General features: G+C 39.6%; 1 pseudogene across 1 annotated transcript in view; it reads left to right on the forward strand.

Annotated features, from left to right (window-relative positions):
- LOC128931914 (eukaryotic initiation factor 4A-I pseudogene) overlaps nucleotides 1-14,247 on the forward strand; it is a 100,083-nt pseudogene that overhangs the window by 5,956 nt on the left and 79,880 nt on the right. The window lies entirely within an intron of this gene.

The following is a 14,247-nucleotide window of genomic DNA, read 5'->3' on the forward strand; positions in this document are numbered from 1 at the left end:
AGAAGAATTGTTTATATAATTCTTCTTGGTGAATTATGTTTCTGTCTCTTCTCCGTTGCTTCAAAGTCTTCTTTTCTCATTTTATTTTATTTTATTTTTTTGAGACGGAGTTTTGCTCTTGCTACCCAGGCTGGAGTGCAGTGGTGCGATCTCAGCTCACGTTGCAACCTCCGCCTCCTGGGTTCAGGCAATTCTCCGGCCTCAGCCTCCTGAGTAGCTCGGATTATAGGCACGCGCCACCATGCCCAGCTCATTTTTTGTATTTTTAGTAGAGACGGGGTTTCACCAAGTTGACCAGGATGGTCTCGATCTCTTGACCTCGTGATCCACCCGCCTCAGCCTCCCAAAGTGCTGGGATTACAGGCGTGAGCCACCGCCCCCGGCCCTACTTTTATCATTTTAATATAGCCATCCCTGCTTTCTTTTAATACTTCTATGACACCTTTTTTTAATCCTTTCTTTTCTTTTTGAGATGGAGTATCACCCTGTGGCCCAGGCTGGAGTGCAATGGTGTGATCTCTGCTCACTGCAGCCTCTGCCTCCTGGGTTCAAGTGATTCTCCTGCCTCAGCCTCCCTAGTAGCTGGGATTATGGGCGTGCGCCACTGCGCCTGGCTGATTTTTGTATTTTTAGTAGAAACGGGGCCTCACCATGTTAGCCAGGCTTGTCTTGAACTCCTGACCTCAAATGATCGGCCCACCTCAGCCTCCCAAAGTGTTGGAATTACAGGTATGAGCCACCATGCCCGGCTACCCTTTTGCTTTCAGCTTACCTATTGCATTATATTTGAAGTGAGCGTCTTGTAGATAGTATATAGTTGGGTCATCTCCTTTTTTTAAAAAAATTCATTCTGTAATCTCATGTTCTTAATTGGTATATTTAAACCATTTACATTAAATGTAATTATTGACACATATTGATGCTTATGTTTCCTGTTTTATTTTATGTTTGCTCTCTCTGTTTTCCATTTCTGTTTTATTATTTTTCTTGCTTTGGGCTACTTGAACATTTAAGAAAAGCCATTTTGATTTATCTATAGTGTTTTTGAGTGCAACTCTGTATAGCATTTTTAGTTGTTGCTTTGTGTACCATATTATAGTTACATGACTTCCTACATCTGTTGGTGTTAATGGAGCACCAGTTCAAGTAAAGTGTTCAAATTTTCCCTCCCTTCGTATCCCCTATTTTATAATATAAATATACAATGTAATTGTCTTAAGTATTTTCGGTGCATACATTTAGAACCCTACCAGATAGTGTTAGAATCTTTGTCTCAAAAGTCAAATACTTAGAAAGCTCAAGAGGAGGCTGGGCGCAGTGGCTCAAGCCTGTAATCCCAGCACTTTGGGAGGCCGAGGCGGGTGGATCACGAGGTCAAGAGATCGAGACCATCCTGTTCAACATGGTGAAACCCTGTCTCTACTAAAAATACAAAAAATTAGCTGGGCGTGGTGGTGCGTGCCTATAATCCCAGCTACTCAGGAGGCTGAGGCAGGAGAATTACCTGAACCCAGGAGGCGGAGGCTGCGGTGAGCCGAGATCGCGCCATTGCACTCCAGCCTGGGTAACAAGAGCGAAACTCCGTCTCAAAAAAAAAAAAAAAAAAAAAAAGAAAGCTCAAGAGGAGAAAGAAAACATAATCTATTTTCCCATTTTTTGTCTTATGATTTCTGTCTTATTCTTGATGTTCCAAGTTTCCTTTTTTTAATTATCATTTTATTTCTGTTCATGGAACTCTTTAGCCCCCCACTTTTTTTTTTTTTTTTGGACGAAATCTCTCTCTCTGCCAAGCTGGAGCCCTGCAAGCATAGCTTACTATAGCTTCAAACTCCTGCACTTAAGCAATCCCCTTGCCTTAGCCTCTTGAGTAGTACCACTACCCCAGGTAGCTTTTTAAATTTTTTATACAGATGGGGGTCTGTCTTTGTTGCCCAGCCTGGTCTTGAACTTCTGGCTTCAAGTGATCTTTCTACCCCAGTCCCTGAAAGCCCTAGGATTACAGGTGTGTGCCACCACAACCAGCTCCCTTTAGCCAATCTTTTAAGGTCTATTGGTGACAAACTATCCTACTTGTCCTTCATTGCTGAAGGATATTTTTGCTGGATATAGATTTTGAGATGACAATTCTTTTCTTTCAGTACTTGAAAAATGCTGTGCTACTTCCTTAATTCCTTATGGCCCCCATGGTTCTTGTTGAGAAGTCTGTCATTTAAATTTTTTCCCCCCTATAAATAAGGGATTGTCATTGCCACTTTCAAGACATTTTCCGTCTTTTTTTCGGAAGTTGGACTATAATGTGCTTCAGTATTGATTTCTTTGGGTTTATCCTTCTTGGCATTCATTGATAGTTTTATGAATCTGTTGGTTTGAGCTTTGGCTAAATTTGGGAAGTTTTCAGTCGTTATTTTTTCAAATACTTTTCAGCCAAACCCTTTTCTTTTCTCCTTCCTAGTCTCTCAAGATATGAATATCAGGTATTTGTTATAATCCTACTGGTCCCAAAGGCACTGCTCATTTTTAAAAATACCAGTTTTCTCTCTGTCTTTCAGAATGGGTAATTTTTATTGTTATCTTCAAGTTTCCTGATTCCTTTTTTCCCTTCCTTCTGCTGTTTAGGTCATCCATTGGGTTTTTAATTCTCCTTTATTTCCACTAACACAATTTCCTTTTGGTTCTTATTTATATCTTTGTTTTCCTTGCTGAGACTTTTAATTTTTTTCATTTGGTTTGGGCTTGTTCATAATTACTCATCAAAACGTTTTTATGGTGGTGCTGCTTTATCGCTGCCAGGCGGAAGTAGAAATCCATGCCAGTAACTGTAGGTAAGGAATTCCTCATAACTCCTGAGCAAGGGTGGAAGTTCTGGCTCTCCACTAAGCCTCTGTTGATAGCATCCTGGCTGGGAGGGACATGAAGACTCATAACGGCTTGGCCTCTGCTGACATTGTTGGGTTGAGTTGGGGTGGCTGGTTTCTGCTGGGCAGTAGTGAAAGTCCTGCCTCTCCTCTTTTTCTGATGCCACTCCGGTGAGGAGGGGAGGAGCATTTGATTACTGCAGGGCAGGATGGACGTCCAGACTCTCCGTGTGGTCTCCATGAACACCATCAGTGTGGTGGTGGTGAGGACTCCTTACTGCCTGGTGGAGATGAAGTTCCAGCTCTCCCCTTTTCCTCTGTGACACCACTTGGATAGGAGTGTTGAGGTATCTGGCAAGGGTAGAAATGGAGCCTCCCACTGAGTTTTTGCTGGTGAGGGTGGAGGTGAGGCCGCAGTTTTCTCTGTGGTGTTTGGCTGAAATTCTGTGGTGTTCAGCTCTTACTAACCAAGCATTTTCTTCTATCTGGCCAGGTAACCATTTTGGTTATCCGTTGCCTAGTGAGAGAGCAGGTTTCTGTTGAGGCTTTTTGGGTTGGTACTTGTTGGTATTTCTGGGTTTCTGTTTTCTCCAGCACCTAATCTGAGATAATAAAAAATTATTCCGAGCACTCAACCACCTGTTGTTCATCAGGTCCCAAGTTCTCTAGTTGATTTGCCTTCTTCTGTTCATCTCGTCTTCAGGCTTCTTATGTCTGAAATAGATGGAACACTGCTCCATCTTTCTGGAAGTTGTAGGCTCATTGGTTTTAAAGGTACGTGATTCTAAAAAACTACAGCCAAGGTGAAGAACCACCTAGCTATGCCTGTCCGTTTAACACAAATACTATAGTCTCTCCCCTTCATTGTGAAGGGGTATCAGTTTCTACTTCTTTTGGATCTGAAACAATTTTAAAATAATTTTAGCATATGTGGACTTTCTCTTGCCCAAACAGTGAAAATATTTTGAGGAAGGGAATAATACCTTATTCTTTGGAAGGCATCCAAGACTGGTGGTGTGGACAGGGCTTTTGGAGACAGAATGTGTGTATTGCAATGAGATCTTGGTCCGAATTCTTAGCTTTCGTAAGGTCAATAAAAATTCATGATATTGTTAAGAGTAAATATGTTATATATAAAAGACCCACCACAGTGCATTGACTAACACACGTATATTCAAATATTAGTTCTTTCTTCCCGTGGTCATGCTCCATATAGTATCTTAATAGTAATTAAGGAAGCCAAGCATTTGGGCTGGGTATTTGAGTCAGAGGACTTGGAAGCCTCTTAATTCTTAGGCTCAGGAATAGCTAGAAAGGTCGTTGTAGCGAAGATATCCTTATAAGAATAGAATGTGAATTTTTAAAAATGATCGTAGGGTAGTGGTATAAGCCAAGAGAAAAGAATATTGAGAATACAAAATGATGGGTAAAAGTGATTGGTTATGGAAATAGAATAGTGAAGGAAGTAAAACCATGAGCAGGAAGTGAACGACTGGGAGAAAAAAGTTTGAGGATAAGGTTAGGGCCTGGAAAGTTTAGTAGGGAAAGTTCTTCCCACTTCTCTGACTGTACTTTCTCATTTTCTTTTGAGGGTTTCTTTTCCTTACCTATTAAACATTTGTATAATTTGAGGTCCTGCCCTCTTCTTCTCATGTATACTGACCCTAGATAATCTTACTCAATTTCAAGATTCCAGTCTCGTGAGAAAGCTGACGGATTCAGACTGACTTACTGAATCTGCAGTTATCATCGGATGTCTCCATTGGGGATGTCCATAGGCTTTTCCATCTCAGCATATCCAAAGTCATCTCCCTTCTGGGTTCTCGATCTCATTCAGCAGGACCACCGTTGATTTCAGTCCTAAAGTGAGAAACACAGACATCACTCTCTCTTTCATATGACATGCTCAAGCAACAACCAACTTCCGCTGATTTTTCCTTCAGGAATTTCTGAAAAATCGTGTTGAGCATTAAGGGAAGTCATGTTGGAAGAATGCTAAAGTAGGTCAGAGGAGACATAAAATATCCTCCTCAGTCTAAAAACTAATGTCCCCTAGGACTGTTTGACCTTCTGCTTTATAGGGTGCCCGATAGAATTCTGTTAGCGTCGTTCTCTGTTTCTTGACCAGTTATTGCCAGTATTTGAATTTTCAGTTTCATATTTATTCTAGAACATCATACCCTTTTATGCCATCTTTTTCTTTTCACCTTGTTTTCTCTTTTTAATTTTATGATACTTGCTGTACAAGTTGAATTCTTCTTTCTCTCCCATCACCAGCTGTATTAGTCAGGGCTAGGTTATGTTGCAGTGGAATCTTAGTTGCTCATAGAAACAAAGATTTATGTCTTGGTTCTGCTACATGTCCATGATGGGTTGGCTACATGTTTTCTCCTTCCAGGTTTGAGTGAGGCTGATGGACCCTCTCCTGTCTAGAGAGTTTGTGGCTGTGGCTTAAGGAAGTGGGGAAGCAAGATACATCTGTGTTGGCTCTGAAAGTCTTCTGCCTGGCAGAATTGATACACATCAATTGAGATTTTCTAAGGATGAAAAAGCATACATTACCCTACCCAACTTTGAGTAGGTAGGGAAATGGAGTCTATGCCATGAAGGTGGAACACTGAAATAGCTGGTGAACATTTATTTCCAGCAGGACTACAAGACTCACTGATGGCTCCTCTGCTGGAAGCCCTGCCTCCCTTCTGTCCTCCCTCCCTTCCCCTTCCCTTCTTTTCTTCTTTCCTTCCTTTGGCATTTCAAAATGACTGAAAAAACATTCTTGGGGATGCTGCAAAAATGGGAAACTGGGCATTTAGTACTACGGGGTGGTTCCAGGTATTGACAAATAATTAATTTGTTAATACATTGCGCTGTAATGCATAGCTAGTGGTTCTAAGTGCAGCCCGATTGACAGCAGTGATCCAGAGTAGCAGACAAACATGTGCGCGCGTACGCACACACACACACACACACACACGCACACACAAAAAAACAAAACTGCAGGCAAGTTAGAATTTGATTAAATACCAAAAGCGCATCTTTTAGCACTTCCTCCATAGCTCTAGGGTGCTGATGCTCACTGTTATCAGTTGCATGAATCACCATGGCAATTGATGAATGTAAAAATTGGGTATATATTTTTTTCTTGTAGTCATTTAAATTTTTGGGTTCTTAAGAATATCTTTTCATTTGTCTGTCTCTGTCTCTCTTACTCTGTTCAATATATACAACAAGAAAACATTGTCTTTTTCTTGTGACTTAAAAGCTTTTTCTAATTTATTTGAAAAACTGTGAGGCCAGACATGGTGGCTCATGCCTGTAATCCCAGTATTTGGGGAGGCTGAGGTGGGTGGACCACCTGAGGTCAGGAGTTTGAGACCAGCCTGGCCAACATGTTGAAACCTCGTCTCTACTAAAAATACAGAAAAGTAGCCAGACATGATGGTGGGTGCCTGTAATCCCAGCTATCTGGGAGGCCGAGGCAGGAGAGTCACCTGAACCCGGGAGGCAGAGGTTGCAGTGAGCTGAAATCACGCCATTGTACTCCAGCCTGGGCAACAAGAGCAAAACTCCGTCTCAAAGCAACGATAACAGCAACAACAACGAAACTCCCCAAAAAAACCCCGAAAAACTCTCAATATTGACTTCTGACAAAACAGAATTCCATTGTCCACCCACTATATAGGCATTTATGTTAACCAAATTCCTTTCATGTCTCTTTATTAAGTGTGCTCACAGTCATACTCCCAGGACTGCATCTCCAAAAGCAAGATAGAGCATCACAGCTGACTCTATCTCGATGTGATGATAGACCATCATATCAGATTGTCTGTTTTTACACTGTAATGAGGAAGACCTGTCTGTTAGGTATGAACCAGGCCTATCAATCTAATAATAGACCACTAGTGAAACATTAGACCAGTGCTATGAGTGAGCAGACAGAAATGAAGCCCAATCTATTGTATATGTACACATGCGTGCACACACACACACACACTGAGCATCCCTAACACAAAAATCTAAAATGCTCTGAAATTTGAAATTTTTTGAGCTCTGACATGACACCACAAGTGGGAAATTGTATACCTAACCTCATATAGTGAGTTGCAGTCAAAACTCTGTTTCATGCACAAAGTAATTTAAAATATATAAAATTACCTTCAGACTCTGTGTATAAGGCGCACGTGAAGCATTATGAATTTAGTGTTTAGACTTGGGTAGCATGACAAGATAATCTCATTATGTATGGGCAGATATTCCAAAATCCAAATCTGGTATTTGAAACACTTCTAGTCCCAAGCATTTCAAATAAGGGATATTCAACCTAAATCTGTGTACAGCACATACATATGGGTGTGCATGTCTGTGTGTGTTCCAACTCAGACACCATCCCATTCTTCCCCTGCCTTGCCCCGTGTCCCACATCTGCTCCTCCCCCCATTTATTTGCTCCTAGAACTAGGTCACCTTCCTGTCCCTTAGACTCAGTGGAAGACTCCTAACTCATTGTGTTTGGATTAAGTAGAAAGTTATTCTATAACCATGTATTCAAAAAAAGAAATAACTTTACAATCATTTGAAACAAAGCCAATTATTACTTTTAAAGAGCTACCTGCTTTCAATTAGGCAGGAAATTATCTAAGAAGCCACTTAATTTGCTTTGGTCTGTAGTCCTACAACTGCTTTATGCTGAGTGGAGCATGAAATTAAATATGTAACAAGTATCCTAATGGCTATGTTTCAGAATGCCAGCATTTTAGATGCCTAGGTATACTGAATGGTAACAAATACAAAAATGTACAAATCAAAGAATATGGCTGTATTGAGTTTGAGAAAAAACCCCAAACATTATTAATGTTCTTTATGTTTCTTTTAGTTAAAACTTTTTAAAAATCTTCCGTTAATTGAGGTATCTAGGTATGAACCAGGGCTATCAATCTCACAATAGACCACTTGTGAATATTAGACCGCTCTATGAGTAGAGCAGACAGAAATGAAACCCAGTCTATTGTATGTTAGTGATAAATGCATATAAATATGTACCCATGCACACATACACACATACAGATGGAGCATCCTTAACTCAAAAAATCTGAAATGCTCCTAAATTTGAAATTTTTTGAGCTCTGACATGACCCCACAAGTGGAAAACAGACTATCTGGTACGATGGTCTATGATCACATCAAGATAGAGTATCAGCTGTGATGTTCTATCTTGCTTTTGGAGATGCAGTCCCGGGAGTTTGAATGTGAGCACACTAATAAGGAGACGTGAAAGGAATTTGGTTAACATACATGCCTACAAGATAGGTGGACAATGGAATTCTGCTTTGTCAGGAGATTTTCTTTTTCTTTTTCTTTTTCTTTTTTTTTTGAGACAGAGTTTTGCTCTTGTTGCCCAGGCTGGAGTGCAATGGTGTAACTTCAGCTCATTACAACCTCTGCCTTCCGAGTTGTACTGTATGTATGGAAAATTCTTTCAGACTACAGTAAACTGCATTTTTTTCCAAATAAATTTTTACAGTATTTTCTTGTGCAAGGACAAAATAAATTATGGAAGGATACATTAATAGAGAAAGTCATCATGAGTTTTTACCCTGGGTTGAAGAAACACTGATACTAATCTCTGTTTGAAGGATTCATCTTTGTTTAAAGCGGAGAAGAGATATTGTTTGCAATGGAGAAACTGTTTATGTCCACATATAAGGGCACTAGTTTGTGTAGGAAATTTCAGAAGTATTACTCAAATGACACTTCAATCAGTTCTTAACAATGTCATAAATGTTAGATGGTTCTCAGAGCCTTTTATTTATTTAAAACATTTTTTCACAACTTTAAAACTATTTTTAAACTAGATAAGTATTTCCAAACACTAATCATATTATGATTAAACATTTTTTAAATGTCTGTATAAATGTGGATAAAATCATCCTTGTTCTTTTGTAGTTACTTATTTTAACCCAATCCTTTTCTTTCATTTTTTAAAGAAAACTAGGTTGAGATTTTGGCAGTTTTATTAGGAAATGTTGACAAACAGAAGAATTTAAGTGGATTTCTGCCCCCCACCCCCCCAACCACCACATGTGAAGCAAGGCAAGCATGAGCTGAGACAGCTTGCAGGGTTCCAGTTACTCCGCACGCATTTATTGGATGCTGAAGATGCTTGATATCCTAGTTTCTGTCATTGAACCTATCTATGCTTAGCTATATTATTCAAAACTATTTTTTATCTTTCTAAAACGACTGTCTTCAAGGATTTGAAGCTACGAAAAGAGACATCATTGTAATTTATGGGACCTTGGATATTTTTCTAGGACAAAAAATTCTCCTGTTTCTGCACATATTCTTCAGCATGTTCTGATCAGGGAAAGGGCACAGACCGTGATCACACAGAATCCTTGCACAAGAATCCGTGTGACCTTGAGAGACCTGGTTGACCTCCCTGAGCCAGAGTCCTATACACTGAAACTGTAGTTCATGTAGACATTGGGAATCATCATAACTTTCTGTCAGAATTGTGAGGATGATTTGACATAAGGTAAGACAAGCATTCTGTAGAGTGACTGACACATAGTAGGGTCATGTTACCATGAGTTATGATTTAAGCAGTGGATTAACTCATTTCTTCCTTTCCCTCCCCTCCCCTCCCCTCCCCTTCCCTCCCCCTCCCCTCCCCTCCCCTTCCCTCCCCTCCCCTCCCCTTCCCTCCCCTCCCCCTCCCTCCCTCCCTCCCTCCCTCCCTCCCTTCCTTCCTTCCTTCCTTCCTTTTTCTCTCTGTCTCTTTCTTTCCTTTCTTTCTTTCTTTCCAGACGGAGTTTCACTCTTGTTGCTCAGGCTGGAGTGTGCAGTGGCGCCATCTTGGCTCACTGCAACCTCCACCCCCTGGGTTCAGGAGGTTCTCCTGCCTCAGCCTTCCGAGTATCTGGGATTACAGGTATGTGCCACCACACCTGGCTAATTTTTGTATTTTCAGTAGAGATGGATTTTCTCCATGTTGGCCAGGCTGGTCCCAAACTCTTGACTTGAGATGAGCCACCCACCTGGGCCTCCCAAAGTGCTGGGATTACAGGTGTGAGCCATGGTGCCCAGCCCTCATCCTTCTTTTGTAGCCTCTGTCTACCTTGGCAGATCCTGTGGCAAGCCCTTTATGTCTGTCATTTCATTAAGTCTTCCCAAAAAAGGGAGATAGGTCTTATTATCTCACTTTACAGCTGAGGAAATCAGAACACAGGGACTGATGATGGTTCACTTGGCATTTCAGGTAAAGAAACAGGTGAAAGTGGTATTTTGAGTTTAAGAAGCCCTTTCCCCTTAAAAATTTTCCCTGCTTAGAGGACCTTCTTGCATTTTTAGCAGCCTGCAGAATGTTTCTTAAACTTCAACCGTGCGTCCTCTGGTTACACATGGAATGTTAGTACCAAAGAAGGATGAACTTTTGGATGTGGAGTTTGTTTTCAGTGTAGCCAGATCTTTGCTGCAATAAAAGATCCTATAGACCCATCCAATTGCATTTATGAAACAAGCACTAAAATACAAGTTTAAAGATAAAAGTAAGTGCCTTTATATAGCTGGGGGTGTGATTTATTTATACACAAGGGCGTTTAATTTTCCAATTAATGAGTGGGGTTTTATGCACATGATGTCCATTAGTGTTCATGAATAATGTGTGTATGGTGTAATAGATTGCTGTGCTAAACACGTGGTGCTCCGTGCCAGAAAGCAGAGCTGCGTATTATAATTTGTACATATGATGTCACATCTATGAAACGAAGAAAATGAATTAATTACCTTCACTAATGTTTGGCAGACCAATAATTTTAAGAGTCAAGAAACTTCTTATGAAGCACTTAGGGGATCTAGGAAATAATTGAGCAGTATTTTAAAAATCTCAACCTGGAGGAACAGATGTATTATTGAAAGGAATGACGCTAAAGATAGGACCTAAATACAACTTGGAACCTTGGAATTTAAAATTGGTTGAATTTAGATTCATTTGATCTTAGTGATGTGGACTTGCCTCACCTATCCAAATATCCGCTCCTGAGAGCACGACACAGCCCCAGGAAATATACTTTCTAATTTTTTTTTCGTGGGAAGTTGCCTGGGAAGTATAATTAGAAAGTGAAAATAAATTTGGTTTCAAGGAGGGGTAACCAGCTTTCAAGCTGATACGAACTAACAGGTTTTTAAAATAAACTACCCAAATCTTAGGGTTTATTCTATCTACAGAGCATGACCTAGGGCTGCAGAGAATCAAAGACTTTTACTCTCTGACCCTTCCTAGTACCCTGAGGTTCTTATGCGAAGAAGAGAGAATAGCATGCTGGGCTCTGGGCTCTGTTCCTGACAGATTTCTGTATAAGCGTTCTTCCTCTTTTTGCTTCATATTATACACATACACACGCGCGCTCACACACACAGACACACACATTCTCTCTCTCACACACACACCTTTTTTTTTTTTAAACAAAAAACAAGGTGATGAACCACCAAGCTTGCAGGTGTATAATACATTATTATTTAAACACATTTCTCTGCCTTTCTGACACCTGTATCAAAAAGCAAACTCCAAAGGGAGGAAAGGAGAAAATCCAGCTATTTAAACTCTGCATTTCCTAAAGGCAATTGCAGTTAGTGTGCTACTTTCTCAATTTTATTTAAATTTACTCCCTGCCCATGTTGGAGTGCTGATGTTTCCATACTTAGCAAAGTCTAGGCATGTAGTGAATGAGTTCCTGAAAGGGGTATTTCTTGGGAAGTCACAAAAACAGAACATTATTGTGGAGAAACTAGAATGATTACCAAGACGTTTTTTAATCTAGCATTTTATGGTTACAGAAACCCAAATCCAACGATGTGTTTTGCCACGCCATGCGCTATTATGCCTTAGTTTCTTATGGGTATAGAAACATCTGTGCCCTTTCAATTAACAAGCATGCTTTTTAAGATAAATGAAATAGCATGTTTAAAAGACAATAGTATTCTTTAACACAGGCATGGGCAATGAAATTTCACTAATCAACACCATTAGAATTATTATACAAGCAATAAAAAAAATCTTCATCAAAAGGACCTATGAGTAAGTGTTCTTCTAGAGTTCTTAGCTGATTCTCTAATCATATTGGCCATTATGGGCCGAGCATAGTTAGTGCTCAGTAAGGGTATCTTGAACGGATGGAAGAAACAATGAATAAATGAATGGAGTTTTGAATTTTCACTTTAGCATTAAATATGGGCCATGGAAAAGGGATGGCAGTAATAGAGCATGCATACCGATTGTCCATCTTCCTTTACTAATTAATTAGAACATTCTGTCTTGCTGAGACCCAAGCTAATTTCAGAATCTTTCTCAGCGGAGGAACCCAAGGTATCTCTCAATCAGTTGGAGTTACATTTGAGAGAAAATATATTTGCAGCCCCAAGATATGTAGAGAGACCAATAATTGAAAGGGCAGGGTGAAATGATGGGCATGACATTTATCTGGGACCTATTAACCCTAGCTGACCTTAAGTATTTCTGTTCAAACAGGAGAGTCTCAAGATTTAACTTTTCCTAAAATAGATGTGACTTGCTTTGCAATGCTGTAATGTGTAATACAATGTGTGATAAGAAAAAATGCTTTGGTAAGAAGAAGACTCAACATAGAAATTATCTATAATTTTCATAGCTGTATTATTATTGCTATTATAGATAGAAAAGGAGAGAATGAGGAAGGAAGGAAAGAAATAGCTTCTCACTTGGTTACACCTGCAAGAGTTAAAAGCCAGGCAGGGCTTAAAATGAAGATCTCCTTATTTCAAGTCAGTCATTCTGTTATTTATCTATCAAAGATATTTTGTGGATGATTTGTGAGTACTGTGTGTACACACAGAACAAAGATCTGGAATTGACCTTGGACGTGCAAAATAGAATAAGATGTGGTTTATGTTTCTGAGGGGCTCCAAGTCTAGGGAGGAAAGTAAACTGAGACACATATAGAGTCATGCATCACGTAACGATGGGCATACACTCTGAGAAACGCATCATCAGGCAGGTTCTCTGTGCATACATCAGAGCGTGTATATACACAAACTTAGTGTAGCCTACTACACATCCAGGCTATATGGTATAGGCTACAAATCTGTACAGCATATTACTGTACTGAATGCTGTAGGCAATTATAACAATGGTCAAGTAGCTGTGTATCTAAACGTACCTAAACAGAGAAACAGTACAGTTAAAATATGGCATTATAGTCTTATAAGATTACACACAGTCTTATTATAATCTTCCATCATTGACCCAAATGTCATTATGTGGTGCATGACTTATACATAGTGTTTTCTTTTAATAGAATTACGGTAAACATACAACAAAGTGTCGTGTATAACCTGAAAACATAAATAACCCTGTAACTAGCATCCAGATCAAGAACTAGGCCATCACCTGTACATAGTTGTAGCTTTTACATTTGAGGTGTATGATACATTGTGAACATTTGTTTTTCAAAGGTGTGAGGTGGGACTCAAAGATCTTTCTTTGTTATATGGTGATTCAGTTACTTCAGTACCATTTTTTTTTTCCTATTGAATTATCTTAGCATATTTTCCAAAATCAATTGATTATCTACATATAGGCCTGTTTCTGCATTCTCTTGGTTCTTAATGGTGCCCTTTTTTTTTTTTAGTTTGCTAAAACAATTATGATTTTTATTATATATATTTAAGGTGCATAGTGCGATGTGATATACATGTACATGATAAAGTGACTAAATGTTACCCTTTGAACAGACAATCTTAATTTTAATATATATGTTTAAAAAATATATAATGTATACCTTTATAGCTAGTGCTTTTTGCATCCTATTTGCAAAATTTTTGCCTACTCCAAAGTCATGAACATGCTTTCATATATTTACTTCTAAAAGTCTTACCATTTTACCTTTCACATTCAGATCTACAATCTCTCTTGGATAGATTTGCCTGTGTGTATATGATATGAGGTAAGAATAGAGATTTTTTGGCTGGGCGTGGTGGCTCACACCTGGGGAGGCCAAGGTGGGCAGATCAGGAGGTCAAGAGACTGAGACCATCCTGGCCAATGTGGTAAAACGCCATCTGTCCTAAAAATACAAAAATTAGCTGGACATGGTGGCACGCGCCTGTGATTCCAGCTACTCAGGAGTCTAAGCCAGGAGAGTCGCTTGAACCCAGGAGGCAGAGATTGCAGTGTGCCAAGATCTCATCACTGCATTCCAGCCTCACAACAGAGTAAGACTCCGTCTCAAAAAAAAAAAAAAAGATTTTTTTTTTTTCCCATAGCTATCCAATTGAGCTAGAACCATTTGTAGAAAATTCTGTGATTTCCCAACTGCATTGCAGTGAGTGGCCTCTTCACCACAAATCAGATGACCACA

This window comes from Callithrix jacchus, chromosome 4 (assembly GCF_049354715.1).
Source record: "Callithrix jacchus isolate 240 chromosome 4, calJac240_pri, whole genome shotgun sequence".
Lineage (NCBI taxonomy): Eukaryota > Metazoa > Chordata > Mammalia > Primates > Cebidae > Callithrix > Callithrix jacchus.